This window comes from Rana temporaria, chromosome 8 (genome assembly GCF_905171775.1).
Source record: "Rana temporaria chromosome 8, aRanTem1.1, whole genome shotgun sequence".
Classification (NCBI taxonomy): domain Eukaryota; kingdom Metazoa; phylum Chordata; class Amphibia; order Anura; family Ranidae; genus Rana; species Rana temporaria.
Window position 1 is genome coordinate 155,926,162 of NC_053496.1, and position 22,218 is coordinate 155,948,379.

At 44.3% G+C, this 22,218-nt stretch overlaps 2 protein-coding genes across 2 annotated transcripts in view; one reads left to right on the forward strand and one right to left on the reverse strand.

Annotated features, from left to right (window-relative positions):
- The window catches only part of CLDND1 (claudin domain containing 1), a 57,410-nt gene extending 44,252 nt beyond the window's left edge, over nucleotides 1-13,158 (reverse strand). The window contains exon 1 of the mRNA XM_040320982.1: nucleotides 13,030-13,158. The gene's annotated coding sequence lies outside the window, so the exon portion shown is untranslated. The remainder of the gene's footprint in view (nucleotides 1-13,029) is intronic.
- Nucleotides 13,159-13,263: 105 nt separating this feature from the next.
- The window catches only part of CAPG (capping actin protein, gelsolin like), a 75,849-nt gene continuing 66,894 nt past the window's right edge, over nucleotides 13,264-22,218 (forward strand). Inside the window, exon 1 of the mRNA XM_040320980.1 lies at nucleotides 13,264-13,481. The gene's annotated coding sequence lies outside the window, so the exon portion shown is untranslated. The remainder of the gene's footprint in view (nucleotides 13,482-22,218) is intronic.

The following is a 22,218-nucleotide window of genomic DNA, read 5'->3' on the forward strand; positions in this document are numbered from 1 at the left end:
TCAAAATGGATTTAACCCTTTTGCCGTTAGAGCATTTTTGACAAATGTAAAATGATAAATGCATTACTGTTTACCAAATCTATATTTTTTGGGGTAAAAAATAAAAAAATAAAAATGCAATACAAAAGACAAATCTTTTTGTAAAATATATGATATAATGATGAGGTTGCACAGATGCCAAACAAGTAAAGCTTTCAGATTGTATGCAGCCACTAAACTGTGCAACAGTACAGCAATTAAAAATTGTCCATAGGCGACACTTTAAAACTACTTGCCGACCAGCCACCGTCGTTATGCGGCAGCAGGTTGGTTCCTTTGCGCAAATCGGTGGAGCTGTACGACTATGCCTTTGCGCAAATCGGTGTAGCTGTACGACTATAGAGGGCGTAATGCTGAAGTCCGCCGGCGACCCGAGATCGCTCTTTAGAGAGCCGGAATAGGGATCTGTCAATGTAAACAGACAGATCCCAGGTCTGTCAGGGAAGTAGAGAGAGATCTACTGTTCTTAGTCATCAGGAACAGTGATCTCTCTCCACTCCCTGTCAGTCCACTCATCCCACAATTAGAAACACCTCCCTAGAAACAGTGATCTCTCTCCACTCCCTGTCAGTCCACTCATCCCACAATTAGAAACACCTCCCTAGAACACACTTAACCCCTTAATCACTCCCTTCCTTGCCAGTGACAGTTATACAGTAATCAGTGGCTATTGTTAGCTCTGATCGCTGGATAAATGTCAATGGTTAAAAAAAAAAAAGTGTCAAAAGTGTGCGATCTGTCTGATCCCACAAAAAAAAAAAAAAAAAAAAAAGATGATCACCACCATTACTAGTAAAAAAAAAAAAAAAAACGAATAAAAAATGCCATAAATGTATCCTCTATTTTGGAGGCACTATAACTTTTGCGCAAACCAATCAATATACACTTATTGCGATTTATTTTACCAAAAATGTAGAAGAATACATATTGGCCTAAATTTATGTGTAGGAGAATCTTTACCCTCTTCCAATCTACTGAGAACCTTTGAGGCCACAGACCACTGACATCCTTCAATATGTAGTGGGTTGTAAGGTATAGTGGGTGCAAAGAAGGGAAAAGTCATTGGGCGCCAGACACTTCTTGGATGCCCTACTTCTTTAACAGTCCTTTTACATTTTGCAATGAAAAGAGGGATGGGGCGAGGACACCCTTAAAGCGGAGTTCCACCCAAAAGTGGAACTTCCGCTTAATCCACTCCTCGCCCCCTTACATGTCACATTTGGCATGTCGTTTTTGGGGGGGGAGTGGGGGCTTCAGGAGGAGTGGGACTTCCTGTCCCACTTCCTCCTTCCTCCCAGGGGCTTCTAAGGCGAATAGTCATATCGCCTTTTGGCAGCCCCTCCCTGTAGGCGATCGCCTGAGACACGTGATAGGTCCCAGGCAATCGCCTGTTCAATCGGATGGCGCAGCAGTGGGTGCCCGGCCGTGAAGCCGAAAGCTGTCACTGCCGGGTGCCCACACTTAGAATGAAGACACCGGCCGGAGAGGGGGGGAAGAGGAGCGGAGCCCCGGCAGGCGCGTCGCTGGAACGTGGAGCAGGTGAGTGTATGTTTATTAAAAGCCAGCAGCTACACTTTTTGTAGCTGCTGACTCTTAATAAAAACATAAAAAATGATTGGAACCCCTTTAAGTAGTTGCAATTTCAATAGGCAGACCCTGAGACTTCATTAGGACAGCCGTACAGGGAAAGGCCTCAGCAAGGTGCCACTTCTGCACGTGCAGATTTGCTATCCCCTATAACTACAGTACTTAACAGTTCCTAATTCAAATGTAACAGTTCTCTCAGCTTTACTACAACTTCTACTTGTAGTTCTTCAGCCCCTTGAGCTCCTGGTCTCTCACTCTGAATCCCGTGAGCTCCTCAAGGCTTTTGCAGTGGCATCTCCCTCAAGCATCACCCATGCTACCCTGCTGGGTCCCTAGCTTAGCACTTCGTAAACCTTCAAGCTTCAACCCTGCTGAACGGCTCAGTCCCTAGCTTGGCACACAAGGCTGCTCCGCAAGCGTCACCTCCGCTGGTTGGGTCCCTGACTTGATCGCTGCCTGAAGTTTCTCGATTCTTCACCGCGCCCTTCGGTGAGAATATGGCTCCGGTACTTGCTTCAGTTACTCACTGTGGTTCCTGGTAAAGGTGATTGGTCCCTTAGAGGCGACGGCTTCCCTTCTACCTCCGACCAGGACAGGTTCTCTGGCCGGCAGAACCTGCCACTTTTGGTTGGATTGCAAGCCGCAGTCCCAACCCTGCGTTGCCCTTTTACTTCTGGATAGGCCCTCACACAGCCTGGCAGCCAGATGCCCCCCGTGATAGGCCCAATCTATGGCCTAGCAGCCCAGGGTGGACGACACACGTCCACCCAGACAGCCATCCAGGTAGGGTGACCATGTGTCCAAGATTGCCCGGGACAGTCCTGCATTTTGAAGGTCTGTCCCGGGCACATTCATTCCAAGACAATACAGTGTCCCGGAATGAAACTGACACAGCCACCCCCTGGGCCAATCTGATGCCCACAAAAAAAGGCTGCCACATCACCGCTTTACTCACTGACAGTACTTTTCCTGGCCGGGAATGCCTGGAGGAGCACAATCCCCGCCCCCTCCCCGCTTGCGATTTGGAGAAATCATAAATCCCGCCTCTCGTGTCAGTGTGCTGTGATTCGTTACAGCACAAGCTGATTTTTGGGAAGGGTGGGTGTCCCTGAATGGTAGTTTGGAAATGTGGTCACCCTACATCCAGGTGGCACAGAACACAGATCACCTGACCTCTCCCGAATATATAGGTTCTCCCAGCAGGTCAAGGGATTCAGGAAAACCCCTGCCCAGTGGCTGAGATACCCCATATACCCGTAACCTGACCTGGGGTTGCCCTCCTCATATCTAGTACCACCACACAATACTCTGGGCAGTGTGGTGCAATAGCAGATTTCATTTGCATCTGACATATGTGCACATGATGGCGTGGCATGCTTTTAATTTGTTTAAATTTTATTAAACTTTAATTTTTAAACCTTTTCTTTTTTTTACTTAAAATGGAACTAAACTCGCTCCGAGAACCTCTTTTTATTTTATCCCTCCCTCTCCACTGGGCAGTATGGTGGCAAGGTGCCGAAGCGGGCAGAGTTTGTGCACACACAGAAACCCCACCAAAACTGCACGTATGTGCCGCTGGTTTCTGTTCTACTGTAGATTTTAGGATGGCTGGGTGGAAGAGGGGCAGGGGGGGAGGCAGTTCACTTAGTGCATAATCTTTGCTTTAACGATATTGCTATTACAAGAGGGCGAAAAAGCAGAATGGATATAGGCTGACAGGAGGAGACATCAAAGAGGACTTTGTTTACTGTCTTTACTGTCCAATCACAGACTGGGGGTGGAGAAGTGACCAAACTGTATTGCTTAACTGCAACAGAGAGCAGTCAGGTCACCAAATTTCTGGAATGGCTGGACGGAAATACAAATCCTTTGGCAGAAAAAAACATCTATACATCTGTGGATTTACCTTTTTATATGAAGTTCACCTATAAAGTATAACCTTAGCTTTTCTGAGTGGAGGGGATTATTCCACCTGTAAGGTTTTTATTGCTGTCTATTAAGGATGAGCTCCAGCGTGTTTGCATGGTACACGTGCAGAGCCCGCCAGGAAGTCTGCATGGCGCTGCGCTAATCACAGCCAGGGAGACATTTCCCGATCTCTGCAGCCGAGCATCGGGACAATGTCTCCCTGGCTATGATTAGCGCAGCGCCGTGCAGACTTCCTGGCAGCTCTGCACGTGTACCATGCGAACACGCTGGAGCTCATCCTTACCGTCTATGCACCAACTTTATCTGTGTCCTGTGTAGGCCTGGTTCACACCTATGCAGGTTGCAGATTGCAGGTGCATTTTAAGTTTTTCAATACACGCTTTTGATCCATTGAAGTCTATGGAACTAAAAAACAGAAAAAAAGTCAGTGGCCCTTTGAATAAGATGCACATGACCAGTGTAGAACAGATGTTCCATCCTTGGCCTAATAGCTGCCCAGCCAAACCCACACTCCACCCCACCCCACCCCAACCCATACCATTAAATCCCATTAATGGAAACCACACTATGAATAGAGAAAAAAATGACAGCCTCTTTATTAACAAATACATTTAAATTAACATAAACAATAAAAAAAATTGTTAAAACAAAAATCATCAGTCACTAATCACGTTGGTCTTTGAAGGCACCCCCCAAACTATTGTAATGTTCCACAATGCACTGCAGTACCTTTACCATGCTAGGCCTCCAGCCGCAATAGTTGGCTCGGAGACAACACACTAACTGCAATACACCCATTAACCCATACCTCCCAACTTATGAACTTTGCGAGAACTTAGCGAGTACAAATGATAATTTGTAGATGTTGAGAATGGGAAGGGGGGGGGGGGGTTTGCTATCGCATGAAATAACAGCTTACCTCGGCTCTTCCTCTTCCTCCTTCGTCCTGATCTCCTCTTTCTCTGCTTCCCTTGACTGAGTGCTTATCACCTAGCCTGTATTGCAGGTCAATAGCATTATGCGGGAATGTCCCGCACAATCCGTGACGGTTAGGAGGTATGTTAACCGACGTTAACTGGAATACACCAAAGGGACCCATACCAACGATGGGTCCCGATCCTTCTTTATCTGAGGTTTTTTCCATTTGCCAGCAAAGACCAACAACCGCCGGCTACAGCGATATCCTTAATCCGCTGCTCCCACTGGGAGAATTGACCAGAACAGGGAGGGTGGGTGGGAAATTGCTGCCTGCGCCCGTTGAGCTCCACTGGACACCAGGGCTAAACCACCCCTCCTTAAAGGCTCCTATCCAACGGGCTACCTCCCAATCAGGTAAGCCCTCTCTTCTCACCTCTACATGACCTGTTCCCAAGTCCACCCCGTAATGCCTGCCCTATGCCATTTATTTATTTTTTGCTCCGGGGCGTACTGATGTGAACTACATCCAAAGGAAACCATGTTAAATGGACTGTAGTGTGTTTCTGCAAAACCGAAAACGCACTCAAAATAAATGCATAGGTGTGAACCAGGTCTTACCACTATCAACAACAGTGAAAACAAGACAAAATCACAGATTCCGGGTTGTCACTAGTGTTGAGCGGAATACGCCATATTCGATTTTGCGATATATCACGAATATATAGACGAATATTCGTGAAATATTCGTTAAAATCGAATATTCGTGATATTTTATCCAAAAAATTTTTTTGCGAAATTTCGCTAATGCTAAATTGATTGCGAAATTCTCGTCCGCGCGAGAACGGAGATCATTTCTTGGATCTTTGCCAGTCGATTTTTGGATCGCTATTTTGTGCTGCCCAGCGAAGCGAAGATGGTGGGGAGTAACTTTTTATCCAGTGAGGAAAAACTGCTGATTAGTGTAAGTAATTTCACCACTGTTATTTCATTATCTTTAACTGCATTTTAGACTAGTTTAAAAGTTAGGATATAAGTGTAGTGATCTAATTTGTTCCTCCAATAAATGTAGTGATCATGTATAGTGTGCCCCGTACTCCGGTCAGATAATTAATATCTTAGATATTAGTACGATGACTATAAATTTGTTGTTCCGCAGCAACTCACACCAGGTTCTCCAGAGAACGCATTTAATGGATCTTCCAATAACATACAAAGTCCACAGACGATACAAGAATCCAACAGAGTATAATTCAGAATCCCATCTTCTCCTAGACCTGTGCAATGTTCATCATAGAGTGACAAGACTAGATTCCTTGAATGCCAGCTTGAGTCCTTCAAATATTGGACTCACACTGGAAGGGGGGGGGGGGCCAACCAAATGTTCCCATTGAATGAACATCCCACAAGTCTAATTAACATTAATAAACACTTCCTTATGTAAGGAAGTACCAGGCCACACACCTAGGTCGTCTTAGATAAGATTAACACATCAAAGAATCTTCAGCTGTCCCTTTGATCTGTGTTTGACCACTAACCCTTTTGGTCAGCAAACACCTTTTCATGTGTAACCTTGAATGCCTGTATGTAAACCATGCCATATATATATATATATATATATATATATATATATATAACATAATATTTTAAATACCTACACATCTATATTAATATTACAACAATAAGATCAGATATTAGTATTTCCCAAACAGTGTGTCTCCAGCTGTTGCAAAACTACAACTCCCAGCATGCCTGGACAGCTTGCTGACGTGGGGGGGGTAAACTTTATTGGGGGGGGGGGGAATGTGAGAAAGGAGTGTTTTTTGTTTTTTTTAGCAAGACAGGCACGCAGACAAAGACGCAGACAAAGACGTAGACAGCTACTAAACTAGAATAAAACTACTACACCTAAAACTTTTTTTTTTTTTACACAGACAAAGACGTAGACTACGACACGGACAGCTACTAAACAGGAACTAAAATACTACACCTATAATTTTTTTTTTTTTTTTTTTTTAGACTGAAGGACGCAGACAAGGACGAGGACTACAAATAATAAACTAATATGCACTAAACACTAACTCTACTTACACAAACTTATATGACTAAACTAAAGCTACATTTTTTTTTTTTTTTTTTTTTTACACTGACTGACAAGGACAAAGACGAGGACTACAAATAATAAACTAATATGCACTAAACACTAACTCTACTTACACAAACTTATATGACTAAACTAAAGCTAATTTTTTTTTTTTATACACAAAACATAGAGACTAAACACACACTAAACTAAGCTACCTTAAAGAAATGTACACTTACACTAACTACACAGAAATCTATCTAACACTAAGCTACACTAACCTGGACAAAACAACACAAATCTGAGCTTTTAGAAAAGCTGTTGGGTCTTTTGCTTTGAAAAAAGCAGTTGGTTATAGAAGCAGGAAACTCAGAACTGAAAGCACTATAGGAAGCACAATGCTCTAAGCTCTAAGATCGCAATACACTGGAAAAACGCACAGAAACACTCCACTCTCTCTAGCCACCTTGTGAATCTGCACTGAAATACTGCTGGGAGTGATCTTATATACTGGTCGTGCAGACAGGTTCCTATTGGTTGCTAACCTCTGACAACTGTGGTAGGAGAACTCTGATTGGCTCTGATGCAAAAGAAGGGCGGAGAAAGTATTCGCGAATATTCGCAATACGAATATTCGTCAACATAAAAGGATCGCCTCAGCTACTCGGCCCAGGGTCTCTAATCATACCAGCAATGCATTTAGACGTCGATGGAGATCACTAGGATGTGATCGGTTTTAAAAATAAATTTGAAAAAATAAGAATATTCGTAATAGCGAATTTTGACCGCGATATTCGAGTTATTCGCGAATACTCGAATATGCAATATTCGTAACGAATATTCGCAATACGAATATTCGTGAGCAACACTAGTTGTCACCAGAACAGAAAATAAAGGGGAAATCTTTCAATGAGGAGAATAGTTCAGTGACAACCAGGGAATAAATATAAACATTTTAAAATGTTTGAGTGCAGTAATTTTGGATGTATACAGACATATATAGTAACAATGGCGACTAGAAGAGGATGAAGAAGTACTTGTGTCTTTTTTCAACCTCACCTACTATGTAAGAAGTACACATAGATACACACAAGATCTTTACAAAACATCTCGGGATCTTTCTGTCATCAAGATCATGAGTATAAACATAAGTAAGGCCTAGTTCACACCTATGCATTTGTTTGTGCATCTTCAGTTTGGCAGAAACACACTACAGTCCATTTAGGCTCGATTCACACCTATGCATGTTGCTTTTGAGCGTTTTTGCAATGCTTTTTGCGGTGCTTGCTGCGTTTTTTGACGTGCGTTTTTACCGCGATTTGCGTCTTTTTTTTTTTTTGCCAGGAATTTTTATTTTTTTACATTTCCTTTAACAACCAGCTATAAACAGGTTAACGACTTAACCACCAGCCGCCGTCCAAAAACGGCGGCAAGGTGGTTGCTTAACTGGGGGTCGCCGTTCTGAAACGGCGCCCCGCAGAAGCTGTAATGCGTGCCGCCTCGGGCGCGCACACAGAAAATTCTGTGCGCGCCGGGTCTATGAGACCCGGCGCTACACAGATCACGGTAACTGACCGACAACAGCGGTCTTTTACCATGTGATCGCGCCGTCCAATGACAGCGCGATCACAGGTAAACAAACCGGCGTCATTTGATGACGCCGGTTCCTCCCTCCTCTCGCTGTACCGATCGGTACAGTGTGAGAGGAGAGCGCGGATGGCAGCAGCAGTGTGGGATGGATCTGTGACTATTGCAGTCACAGATCCATCCATCCCTGCTCAGCCATCCCTGCATTAACCCCTGCAATACTCTGCCTTCCCTGCGCAATACTCTGCAATGCTCTGCCTTCCCTGCGCAATTACTCTGCAATACCCCCTGCGCAATACTCTGCAATACCCCCGCGCAATACTCTGCAAAACCCCCGCGCAATACTCTGCAAAACCCCCGCGCAATACTCTGCAAAACCCCCGCGCAATACTCTGCAAAACCCCCGCGCAATACTCTGCAAAACCCCTTGCGCAATACTCTGCAAAACCCCTTGCGCAATACTCTGCAGTACCCCCCGCGCAATACTCTGCAATACCCCCGCACAATACTCTGCAATACCTCCGCGCAATACTCTGCAGTACCCCCTGCCAGTACTCTGCAGTACCCCCTGCCAGTACTCTGCAGTACCCCCTGCCAGTACTCTGCAGTACCCCTTGCGCAATACTCTGCAGTACCCCCGCGCAATACTCTGCAATACCCCCACGCAATACTCTGCAATACCTCCGCGCAATACTCTGCAGTACCCCCTGCCAGTACTCTGCAGTACCCCCTGCCAGTACTCTGCAGTACCCCCTGCCAGTACTCTGCAGTACCCCCTGCCAGTACTCTGCAGTACCCCTTGCGCAATACTCTGCAGTACCCCCGCGCAATACTCTGCAGTACCCCCCGCGCAATACTCTGCAGTACCCCCCGCGCAATACTCTGTCTATGAGACCCGGCGCTACACAGATCACGGTAACTGACCGACAACAGCGGTCTTTTACCATGTGATCGCGCCGTCCAATGACAGCGCGATCACAGGTAAACAAACCGGCGTCATTTGATGACGCCGGTTCCTTCCTCCTCTCGCTGTACCGATCGGTACAGTGTGAGAGGAGAGCGCGGATGGCAGCAGCAGTGTGGGATGGATCTGTGACTATTGCAGTCACAGATCCATCCATCCCTGCTCAGCCATCCCTGCATTAACCCCTGCAATACTCTGCCTTCCCTGCGCAATACTCTGCAATGCTCTGCCTTCCCTGCGCAATTACTCTGCAATACCCCCTGCGCAATACTCTGCAATACCCCCACACAATACTCTGCAATACCCCCCACACAATACTCTGCAATACCCCCCACACAATACTCTGCAATACCCCCCACACAATACTCTGCAATACCCCCCACACAATACTCTGCAATACCCCCGCGCAATACTCTGCAGTACCCCCGCGCAATACTCTGCAGTACCCCCGCGCAATACTCTGCAGTACCCCTTGCGCAATACTCTGCAATACCCCCGCGCAATACTCTGCAATACCTCCGCGCAATACTCTGCAATACCTCCGCGCAATACTCTGCAGTACCCCCGCGCAATACTCTGCAGTACCCCCCGCGCAATACTCTGCAGTACCCCCCGCGCAATACTCTGCAGTACCCCCCGCGCAATACTCTGCAGTACCCCCCGCGCAATACTCTGCAGTACCCCCCGCTCAATACTCTGCAATACCCCACGCACAATACTCTGCAATACCCCCCACACAATACTCTGCAATACCCCCCACACAATACTCTGCAATACCCCCCACACAATACTCTGCAATACCCCCCACACAATACTCTGCAATACCCCCGAACCAATACTCTGCAATACCCCCGCACCAATACTCTGCAATACCCCCGCACCAATACTCTGCAATACCCCCGCACCAATACTCTGCAATACCCAGAAAATACTCTGGGGAAAAAAATGTGTTTTAACCACTTCCCGCCCACGTCATATGAGGTCCTTGACTTTGTGCAGGGATATCTAAATGATGCCTGCAGCTACAGGCATCATTCAGATATCATTTTTTTCAGCCGGCGATTCTCTACACCATAAGAACGATCATGGCGGCTGTTCCGCCTCTTGATCGTTCTTACGGGAGGCAAAAAGGGACGTCCCCACTCCCTTCGCCCTCCGGTGCTTCTTGTGACTCACCGCTGCGATCGAAGCCAGGATCGTTTTTTTTCTTGTTTTTTTTCAGGCTTCCCAGCCTAGAGGTGAGATGTGGGGTCTTATTGACCCCATATCTCACTGTAAAGAGGACCTGTCATGCTATATTCCTATTACAAGGGATGTTTCCATTCCTTGTAATTGGAATAAAAGTGATCAAAACATTTATTTTTGGGGAAAAACGTGTCAAACTAAAAAAAAATTAAGTAAAATGAATAATAAAAATAAAAAAAAATATTTAAAGCGCCCCTGTTCCCGCGTGCTCGTATACAGAAGCGAATGTGTACGTAAGTCCCGCCCACATATGAAAACGGTGTTCAAACCACACATGTGGGGTATCGCTGCGAACGTTAGAGCGAGAGCAATCATTTTGGCCCCAGACCTCCTCTGTAACTAAAAACATGTAACCAGTAAAAACATTTAAAACGTCACCTATGGGGATTTTTAAGTAGCGAAGTTTGGCGCCATTCCACAAGCGTGTGCAATATTGAAGGGTGACATGTTGGGTATCTATTTACTCGGCGTAACTTCGTCTTTCATATTATGCAAAAACATTGGGCTCACTTTAATGTTTTTTTTTTTTAAAAAGCACAAAACTGTTTTATTTCCCAAAAAAATTCGTTCGAAAAATTGCTGTGCAAATACCATGCGCGATAAAAAGTTGCAACAACCGCCATTGTATTCTCTAGGGTCTTTGCTAAAAAAGCATATATAATGTTTTGGGGTTCTATGTAATTTTCTAGCAAATAAATGATGATTTTTACATGTAGGAGAGGAATGTCAGAATTGGTCTGGGTGTTCCAGAACGGCTGATGGTGCTCCCTGCATGTTGGGCCTCTGTATGTGGCCACGCTGTGTAAAAGTCTCACACATGTGGTATCGCCATACTCGGGAGGAATAGCAGAATGTGTTTTGGGGTGTAATTTGTGGTATGCATATGCTGTGTGTGAGAAATAACCTGCTAATATGAAACTTTTGTGGAATAAAAATAAAAAAAACCTTGATTTTGCAAAGAATTGTGGGAAAAAATGACAACTTCAAAAAACTCACCATGCCTCTTTCTAAATACCTTGGAATGTCTTCTTTCCAAAAAGGGGTCATTTAGGGGGTATTTGTACTTTTCTGGCATGTTAGGGTCTCAAGAAATGAGAGAGGCTGTCAGTACATCAGATGTGATCAAATTGATCAATTTTCAGTAATTGGTACCATAGCTTGTAGACCCTATAACTTTCACCCAGACTAAATAATATCCAAATTTATTTATTTTTTTAACCAAAGATATGTAGCAGTATACATTTTAGGCCAAATTTATGAAGAAAAATTCATTTTTTGCAAAATGTTATAATAGAAATGAAGAAAAATTCATTTTTTTACAAAATTTTCGTTCTTTTTTCATTTATAGCGAAAAAAATAAAAACCGCAGAGGTGATCAAATACCACCAAAAGAAAGCTCTATTTGTGGGAAAAAAGGACAAAAATTTAATTTGGTTACAGTGTTGTATGACTGAGTTATTGTCATTCAAAACGTGAGAGCACCAAAAGCTGAAAATTGGTCTGGTTATTAAGGGTGTTTAAGTGCCCAGTTGTCAAGTGGTTAAAAAAAAAAAAAAAAAAAAAAAAAAAAAAAAAAAAAAAAAAAAAAAAAAAAAATCGCAAAACGTTTTTGATGCAGGTCCATTGAATTCTATTGCATGCAAAACGCTGCTTTTTGCAGGAAAAAAGTCCCTGACCCTTTCCAAAGACGCAGAGGCACAAAAAAGCATTGATGTGAACATGTTCCATAGGAAACCATGTTAAAAAATTTCCCTGCATTTCTGCAAAATGCATAAAAAAAAGCATTAGTGTGAATGGAGCCTTAACATGGTTTGGTTTCCTATGGATGTAGTTCACATCTCTGCATTTTATGGAAAGGGCCAGGGACTTTTTTTTTTGTTCTTGGTTCCATAGACTCCAATGGATAAAAAACATGCATTGAAAACACAAAATGCACCTGGAATATGCAAACTGCAACCTGCATAGGTGTGAACCAGGCCTAAGGCTGAATTCACACCTATGCATTTTTAGCGCTTTTTGCATTTTGCAGATTTCCACTACAGTCCATTTAACATGGTTTCCTATGGAGCACGTTCTGTAGTGCAAATCTGCAAAATGCAAAAAGCACTAAAAACGCATAGGTGTGAATCAGGCCTAAGGCTCCATTCACACTAATGCGTTTTTTGGTGCATTTTGCATTTTGCAGAAAAGCAGGGAAATGTTTTAACATCAATGCTTTTTTGTGCCTTTGCGTTTTTGGAAAGGGTCTGGGACTTTTTTTCCTGCAAAAAGCAGCATTTTTCATGTAATAGAAGTCAATGGACCCGCATCCAAAACGCAAGTACCGCGTTTTTGCTGCGATTTCGCATTTTTTTTTTTACCTGTTTATAGCTGGTTGTTAAATGAAATGTAAAAAACATTTAAATTGATGTAAAAAAAATATTAAAATGCAAAACGCAAATCGCGGCAAAATCACAGTAAAAACGCAGTAAAAACACAAGTCAAAAAACGCAGCAAGCACCGCAAAAAGCACTGCAAAAACGCTCAAAAGCAACATGCATAGGTGTGAATCGAGCCTACATGATTATGTCAAATGCATTCTTTTGTGTCTCTTTTTTTTTTTTTTTAATTGCCCTGTCTATGGTGACCCGGCGTGTTGTACCATGATCCATAGCACCGGTCAGAAATTTGATCAGCTTACCTCCACAGCAGGTGACCGACAGCGGCTCATCTTTAAAAATATTATGACCGTCAAAAAGAAACCTCAAAAATCTGAACCACCCTTCAAAAGGAAACAAAGTTTCTTTGAGCAACTTGTTTTTGTGGTTCGCCCATCACACAGCATCTTTCTCATCTCCCATAATCCTCTCTGCCTTCACTGATGTACTTCATTAAAGGAAGAGGAAGGGAGGGGGGGGGCCTGATGGATTCAATTACCTGTCAGCCTTGAATGTGAAAAGTCCTGTTTCTCCCTCCCTCTTCTACGCTGCAAGTCTTGTATTTTGCACACATGATACTGAGTCATAGCCAGCCCTCCCTCTTTTGAAAACCACAGACTTCTTACAGAATAAAGCGAGTCCTCTGGGCATAATCGGGCGTGGTGATCAGCAAGCAGAGCAGTCAAGAGCACGGACGACAGAGCAGCCGAAGAAGGTGAGCGATGACGGGGGTGACAATGGTAGCGGGGTTCGGCCGTGGTGTACTATTTGTCTGTTAAAGTGACACTAAACTTTTGTTTTTGAAAATAATTTGAGTATGTATTCTTAACTCAAAAAAGTTCCTTCTATTGCTCTAAGCCTCCTGCAAATTCATTTTTTTTTTATTTTTTTTTACTGCTTTGATCTGGACTCCTGTTAGAGGAAGGCTATGTTCGCGCTCCATGGTTCTCCATAGCCAGGCATGTCCAAAGTCCGGCTAAATGCGGCCCCCCTGTTGATTTAATATGGCCCCCCTGGGGATTTGGAAATATATATTGTTTGTGGCCCCCAGGGCCACAAAAGATATATACTGTATTTATTGGCGCTGCCTTGGAGGGGACAGGACGAGCGCCATCAGATTACATGAAGAGAATCTCTTGTTTACTCAGTAGCATCTCTATTGGAAGTCCCGTCTCCTGGGATGCCATTGGACAACTGTTCTGTCTATCATAGGAGGCGGGACTTTGTATTAAAGAGGCCACCGGGTAAACAAGACATTCTCCTGTTTGTAATCTGTCAGCACTCGTCCTGCCCCCCTCCCTCTGCCCTCCGAGGCTGCAGATGGGCATCGTTCAGGCTGCACCGATGGCAATGGTAAGGCTGCATTCATGGCACATGTGAGGCTGCATTTATGGCACATGTGAGGCTGCATTGGTTGCAATGGTGAGGTTGCAATGGTAAGGCTGCATTCGTGGCAATGCTGCATTCGTGGCAATGGTAAGGCTTCATTCGTGGCAATGGTAAGGCTGCATTCGTGGCAATGGTAAGGCTGCATTCGTGGCAATGGTAAGGCAGCATTCGTGGCAATGGTAAGGCAGCATTCGTGGCAATGGTAAGGCAGCATTCGTGGCAATGGTAAGGCAGCATTCGTGGCAATGGTAAGGCTGCATTTGTGGCAATGGTAAGGCTACATTCGTAGCAATGGTAAGGCTGCATTCGTAGCAATGGTAAGGCTGCATTCGTAGCAATGGTGAGGATGCATTCATGGCAATGGTGAGGATGCATTCATGGCAATGGTGAGGATGCATTCATGGCAATGGTGAGGATGCATTCATGGCAATGGTGAGGATGCATTCATGGCAATGGTGAGGATGCATTCATGGCAATGGTGAGGATGCATTCATGGCAATGGTGAGGCTGCATTCATGGCAATGGTGAGGATGCATTCATGGCAATGGTAAGGCTGCATTCATGGCAATGGTGAGGATGCATTCATGGCAATGGTAAGCCCGTACGTGTTATATGCCAATAAATATGGTATATCCAAATAACACGCCCAAGCTCATCCTTAGTCCTAAGCAGCGCTCTGGGATTCGTTGGGGCCACAAAAGAAAATATATACAGTATATCCAAATAACACGCCCAAGCTCATCTCTTCACCACACACAGCCACAAAGGCAAGAGAATTCTTGTTGGGCAGTGTATTAGTGCTCGGACGAACACACTTGGACCGAATTTTAATGGTTCAAAGAATGTCAGACAAAATAGTCGGCCCTCACGCATGTTCACTTAAAGCGGTGTTTCACCCTGCAGAACAACTTTTTAGCATAAAATGCGGCATAGTAGCGCGAGCTACAGTATCCCTGTCTTAATTTTTTTTATCCCCGTACTCACTGTTATATCGTACATAGAAGATTCCGACTGCCCGCAGGGAATGGGCGTTCCTTTCAAGAGGGAGGGTGATTGACGGCCGGCTCTGGCACGTCACGCTCCCCGAAGACAGCCGGAGTAGGTCTCGGCTCTTCACGGCGCCTGCACACAGACTATGCGCAGGCGCCGTGAAGAGCCAAGCCTATTTCGGCTATTTCCGGAGAAGCGTGACGCGCCAGAGCCGGCCGTCAATCACCTTCCGTCTGGATTGGAACGCCCATTCCCCGTGGGCAGTCGGAATCTTCTATGTATGATATAACAGTAAGTACGGGGATAAAAAAATTAAGACAGGCATACTGTAGCTCGCGCTACTATGCCGAATTTTATGCTAGAAGAATTTTTATAGGGTGAACCCCCGCTTTAATCAAATCTGGCCCCCTTTGAAGAAAATTCGGACACCCCTGTCCATAGCCATCCCTCTCTCCCTCTCTTGCTCTCTTGATCAGGCATGTCCAAAGTCAGGCCCGTGGGCCAATTTCTGCCCGCGTTCCTGTTTAATGTGGCCCCCCTGGTAATTTGTGTGTGTGTGTGTGTGATTATATATATATATATATATATATATATATATATATATATATATATATATATATACTTTTGTGGTCCCTAGGGCCACAAAAGATATGTACTGTATTTATCAGCGCTGCCTCGAGGGGGACAGGGAGGGGGCGGGACGAGCGCTGTCAGATTACATACAGGAGAATCTCCTGTTTACTCTGCGGCATCCGTGAGGCAGCACTCATGGCAATGGCGAGGCTGCATTCATGGCAATGGCGAGGCTGCATTAATGCCAATGGCGAGGCTGCATTAATGCCAATGGCGAGGCTGCATTAAAGCCAATGGTGAGGCCGCATTAATGCCAATGGTGAGTCTGCATTCATGGGCACTGATTAGGCTGCATTGATGGGCACTGACCCTTATTTTGCTTCACAGTTCTTTATTTAGTGAATTGAAGGTGTGTGTTATACGCCGATAAATACGGTATATCCAAATAACATGCCTGAGCTCATCTCTTCACCACACACAGCCACAAATGCAAGAGAATTCTTGTTGGGTTGTGTATTGGTGCTTGGGTGAACACACTTAAGGCTCATACACACGGTCAGACATCCAACAAAATTTCCCTTGGATTTTTGTCCTAATTGATTAATCCGATCACACCCAGAGCATACACACAGTCAGACTTTTCTGCAAACTTTTCTAAAACTTTCCTAACATCACGTGTTTTTTTTGCTCTTTTCTGCTCTTTACCGCCACCCTTTGGTTAACTTCTGCTATTGTTTGTTGCTTTTAACGTTGGTTCTGAGCATGCGTATTTGCACTTTGTCCAAAAGTTGGTTGGCTTGCTGTACACACGGTCAGACAAGGCACCATCGGTCTTTTGTTGCCGAAAAGTTGGTCCGTTTGCAGACCCAACTTTTTGTCGGATGAAACCCGAAAAAGTTGGTCCGATGGAGCGTACACACGGTCAGACAAATTAGAAAAGTTGCAGATTTTGAAGTTGGTTGGCCAAAAGTCCGACCGTGTGTATGGGGCTTTAGACCGAATTTTAATGGTTAAAAGAATGGGTTGGCCCTCATGCATGTTCACTTAATTAAATCTGGCCCTCTCTGAAAAAAGTTTGAACACCCCTGCTCTAGATGAACACCACCTTGAGAGCATGCAATGTGCATAGAGCAGTGCACATAAACGCATCTAACGTGCACTGCTTGTTCCAAACAAAAGGCAGTAAGGGCTAGTAGGACAGGTTCAGGAGCTCACGGATGATGGGGTTAATTTACCAAAGGAAAATTCACTCTGCACTACAAGTGCACTTGGAAGTGCAGTCGCTGTAGATCTGAGGGGAAGATCTGAAATTAGGGGAAGCTCAGCTGATTTTATCATCCAATCATGTACAAGCAAAAAATGCTGTTTTTTTATTTTCCTTACATCGGATCCCTCAGATCTACAGCAACTGCTTGTTCCTCCCAGGTACAGGTATGTGAAAAGTGGATTTACCTTTATTTATTTGAGGTACTTGTATAGCGCCATCAATTACGCAGCGCTTTCCATATACATTGTACATTCACATCAGTCCCTACCCTCGAGGAGCTTACAATCTAAGGTCCCCAACTCACATTGATACTAACTAGGGCCAATTTAGTCAGGATCTAATTAACTTACCAACATGTCTTTTTAGTGTAGGAGGAAACCAGAGTACCCAGAGGAAACCCACACAGACACAGAGAGAACATGCAAACTCCAGGCAGGTGGTGTCGTGGTTGGGCTGCTAGGTGAAAGCGCTATCCACTCACTGTGTTTTTAGTAACTGAACCCCCTGTCATAAAAAAAGATTATAAGGCCAAGTGTTCCGTCAAACAGGCTTGTTGGAAAAATGTTCTCGATCAGAGGCTGCAGCACAGATCAGTGTATTCTGACAGCAAAGGCTCCCCACTGTCAGAAAACAATGGGGGGGGGGGGGCTAATTACTAATACTAGTGCACACAGAATCTGGTGCAGCTATGCATAGTAACAAATTAGGAAAATAGTTGGAAACAACTGCGCTAAGGTAAGTGATCGGGATTAATAAGCAGCAATTAGGTTGTGTATAAACAAAGATAACAAATAAGAAAGAAAATAATTGCGCTAAACCCAAATACACACTCGTAATAAACAGGTGTATGTGAAGACCATTGTGTCTATAAATGAATGATCCAATGGAATCAGGAAGTCAGGGTTACCTACCCTGCTGATGATAGTATATATAAACCCAGTGATTAACAACATGAGCAGTGATAAACCATAACTTCAGAATAATTAAGGTAAAAAATAACTATAATTAGTGTTAGAAAGTCCATAAAGTCCAAGACTAATTTTTAAATTTAGATAGTAAGTCCATATGATGGATAAAGACACCCGTGAAGATTCCAGAAATATTGTAATTAATACACCAGACGTGAATCCTCCACCGATCATGCAGCTGCTTACCAGAAATCTGGGTCCTGCCGGACCACTATCCACATATCTCTCAACCAGAGATTTTGTAAGGCAGTAGTAACTCCTTCACTTGCACTAAACCACTCCGTGCTCAACGAGGGATATAGAAGACAACAAGACAGAGCTCCACATAGCATAAATCCGGGTAATTTATTTTAAAAAGCAGTAGTAAGCATATGTACATACAACTCACATTTAGGTTGAATAAACCAGCATTTGGCCTGTAATGCCGGCCGGACGTGTCCAGGAACAAAAAGAGGCCACTCGCTTGGAGGAATGAAGGGGATGGCGTCCACACGTCACTCAATCCACCCGACGCGTTTCGTGACAAGATCACTTCGTCTCGGGGTACGAGTGGCGTGGGACGCCACCCCTTTATATAGAAATACAATTACAATTAATTAATGAAGCAAATTCACTAACCAAGCCTCGTTCCGGGATTTTCACATGCACCGGAAGTGTATTGATCTGCATCCGGGTCACAAGTCGACGGGAAGTCACTACCCATAGGTATCTCAGTGACACCGCCCAAATGGGCGGACACTTGCGGCGAATGTGACATCCACTGCAGCGAGGCGTGGTGGGAACATCTGAGAGGCGGGACCGCAAAGTCACTGCTCCGGATCTAACAACACAGTTTGGCGCGTCAGATGGTGGAATATTGAGTGCTGCACACGATCGCACTAAATGCGCCGCTAAACAACATCCAAACCACCACCCGGCCGGGAAACTGTATATGCTAGTACACATTACATGTAAAATTAAAACTTTAAAAAAGAAACATTTAAAAAATGAACGTTAGGTGCTATGCTGTATAGTGACGTTATTAACCACACCTCACTATGAGTTTTTCGCGCATGCGCCCATCTAAGTGATTGCGCTCCACAGAGCGGCTCACCGCGATGACCCTGCACGTCCAAGCACCTCCGCTCCCTCTAAACCAACAGCAAAGTAACCTCACCACGTGAGGTGTATAGCTGTTGACAATTGGATCTAGCCATACTGGACATGTTTTTTTGGCACATCGGTATATATCTTGAAACCAAAGGAGTATGACCCCTATCGAAGTGACACATTATGAAAAAATTATTGGTTCAATATTATTGAATCCATATAGACATAAATTTAAAAAAAAAAAATTTCATTAATAAATGGTGTCTTATTATTGTGTAAGTGACCACACTAATTAAATATAAATAAATTGTAAATTAGAAAAAAATGGTTGTATGAAAATTAATCAAATCTGTTATGTGTAACCACACTAACCAAAAAGGGTTATAAATACATATTTATGAAATAATAAATAAAAGTGAATCTTATTTTATTCTATTGTGTGGGCGCCCTAAATTGATTCCCAATACTTAGTTGGGTCTCAGTGCGTGCACACTTCACTCCCAGTATAGGGTGTTATAAGTAATGAAACTAATATTTAAATAAATTAGATATATAAATTGAAAGTGAACAATTTATAATCAATATGGTTTGCACCATAGTTTTCAAATCCATGTCCAGTAGCGCATCCATAATTCTCTCGTTTGTATAGGCAATCTAGTTGTCTTCAGAGAGAAAACTAAAAATATAAAATATATCATAAACTAAAATCAAGCGTTATTTATAAAAGCATTGATGTCGGTGTCCACGTTGAGGCCATAGGGGAGGTATGTCCTCAACCTGTGGATCCATGCCATTTCTGTTTTAGAGATTTCTCTAATTAGAGAACTTCCCCTCCAGTTGGGCTTATATTTGTCAATGCCCACAAATAAAGTTCCTTCTGGGTTTCTATGGTGAACTAAGTCATAATGTCTCGAGACCGAATGGTTTGGAAAGCCACTTCTTATTTTGGCTATATGCTCATTCAGTCTAATTTTAAGTTCTCTTTTGGTCCTCCCCACGTACTGTAGCCCGCATGGACATTGGAGCAGATAAATCACCCCTTTACTGGAGCAGGTGATAAATGGTTTTACTTCATGGGTTCGTCCAGTACTGGTGGAGGAAAATTGAGAGATCTTACGATCTTGGCATTTGTTCAGGGAACACACTTGGCAGTTTTTACACCTGTGATAACCTGTGAGATTTTGCCAAAAGACTCGTGTTTCTTTGGGGGGATCCTGTACACTTGGGGCCACACTGGCCCCCAAGGATGAGGCTCCTCGGAATACCACGGATGGTCTCACTGGCAACACAGGTGCAAGCACAAGATCGCTTTGTAATATATGCCAGTGTTTCCTAATCAGATGCTTGACATTTCGATGTTGTACTGAAAAGGTGGTTATGAATGGTAGAGAAAAGGTGTTATTCACTTGTTTGGTTTGAGCCTTTAACAAGGATTCCCTATTCATATCACGGGCAGATTGCACTGCCTGGTCTAATACCAGTGGATCATATCCCTTCTCAAGGAACTTTTTTGATAAAACAGCAGCCTGAGTATCAAAAACTTCAACATCTGTGCAGTTGCGTCTGATCCTGGTGTACTGTCCTTGGGGGACTGCCTTCAACCATGGACCATAATGGCAACTGTCCAGGGGTATGAACGAGTTCCTGTCAGTCGGTTTAAAAAATGTACTGGTAACAAACTTGTCTCCTACTATGCCAATGCTCAAATCCAAAAAATTAACCAGACTCTGACTTGCAGAAAAAGTGAATCTGATGCCTCTAGTGTTGTTGTTGAGGGAATTCATGAACAGATCTAAGTCATCTCTCCCTCCATCCCATAGGAGGAGGACGTCGTCTATGTACCTAACCCAAAGTATAACCTCAGGCCTTCGGCAATCATCGACGACGTCCTCCTCCCACTTGGCCATGAAGAGATTTGCCAAGCTGGGGGCGTATTTGGCCCCCATGGCTACTCCTCGATCCTGGCGAAAAAAGCAGTTATCGAACCAAAAATAGTTGTGACTCGCTGCAAATTGGAGCAGGGTCATGATGAACTCGATCTGGTCTGAGGCTAGAGTTGAGTCTCTGGTCAAATAGAATCTCACAGCCTCGAGGCCCAGATCGTGGGGAATTATGGTGTAGAGGGATGTCACATCTGCTGTGACCATCCATACACCTTCCCTAGGGGATAATCCTGACAGCAGGTTGATCACCTGTTTTGTATCTCCAATAAAGGATGGTATATTGCGCACCAGTGGCTGCAAATAAAAATCAATGTACTTGCCCACCCGGGACGTGATGGAATCAATCCCACTAACAATGGGACGTCCCGGGGGGCAAGTCTGATTCTTATGGATTTTCGGGAGATAGTATATTACCGGTGTACGAGGAGCCACCGGCACTAGGAACAGACTCTCCTTGTTATTTAAAATCCCTTTCTGGAGGCCCTGATCTACTATGACCTCCAGGTCACGTTTGTATTTAATAACTGGGTCACGGTTTAAAGGGGTATAGGTGGCATCATCGTCCACGATGCGATGCATCTCTGCATCATAATCGCATCTGTCTAGGATGTTTAGCGGCGCATTTAGTGCGATCGTGTGCAGCACTCAATATTCCACCATCTGACGCGCCAAACTGTGTTGTTAGATCCGGAGCAGTGACTTTGCGGTCCCGCCTCTCAGATGTTCCCACCACGCCTCGCTGCAGTGGATGTCACATTCGCCGCAAGTGTCCGCCCATTTGGGCGGTGTCACTGAGATACCTATGGGTAGTGACTTCCCGTCGACTTGTGACCCGGATGCAGATCAATACACTTCCGGTGCATGTGAAAATCCCGGAACGAGGCTTGGTTAGTGAATTTGCTTCATTAATTAATTGTAATTGTATTTCTATATAAAGGGGTGGCGTCCCACGCCACTCGTACCCCGAGACGAAGTGATCTTGTCACGAAACGCGTCGGGTGGATTGAGTGACGTGTGGACGCCATCCCCTTCATTCCTCCAAGCGAGTGGCCTCTTTTTGTTCCTGGACACGTCCGGCCGGCGTTACAGGCCAAATGCTGGTTTATTCAACCTAAATGTGAGTTGTATGTACATATGCTTACTACTGCTTTTTAAAATAAATTACCCGGATTTATGCTATGTGGAGCTCTGTCTTGTTGTCTTCTATATCCCTCGTTGAGCACGGAGTGGTTT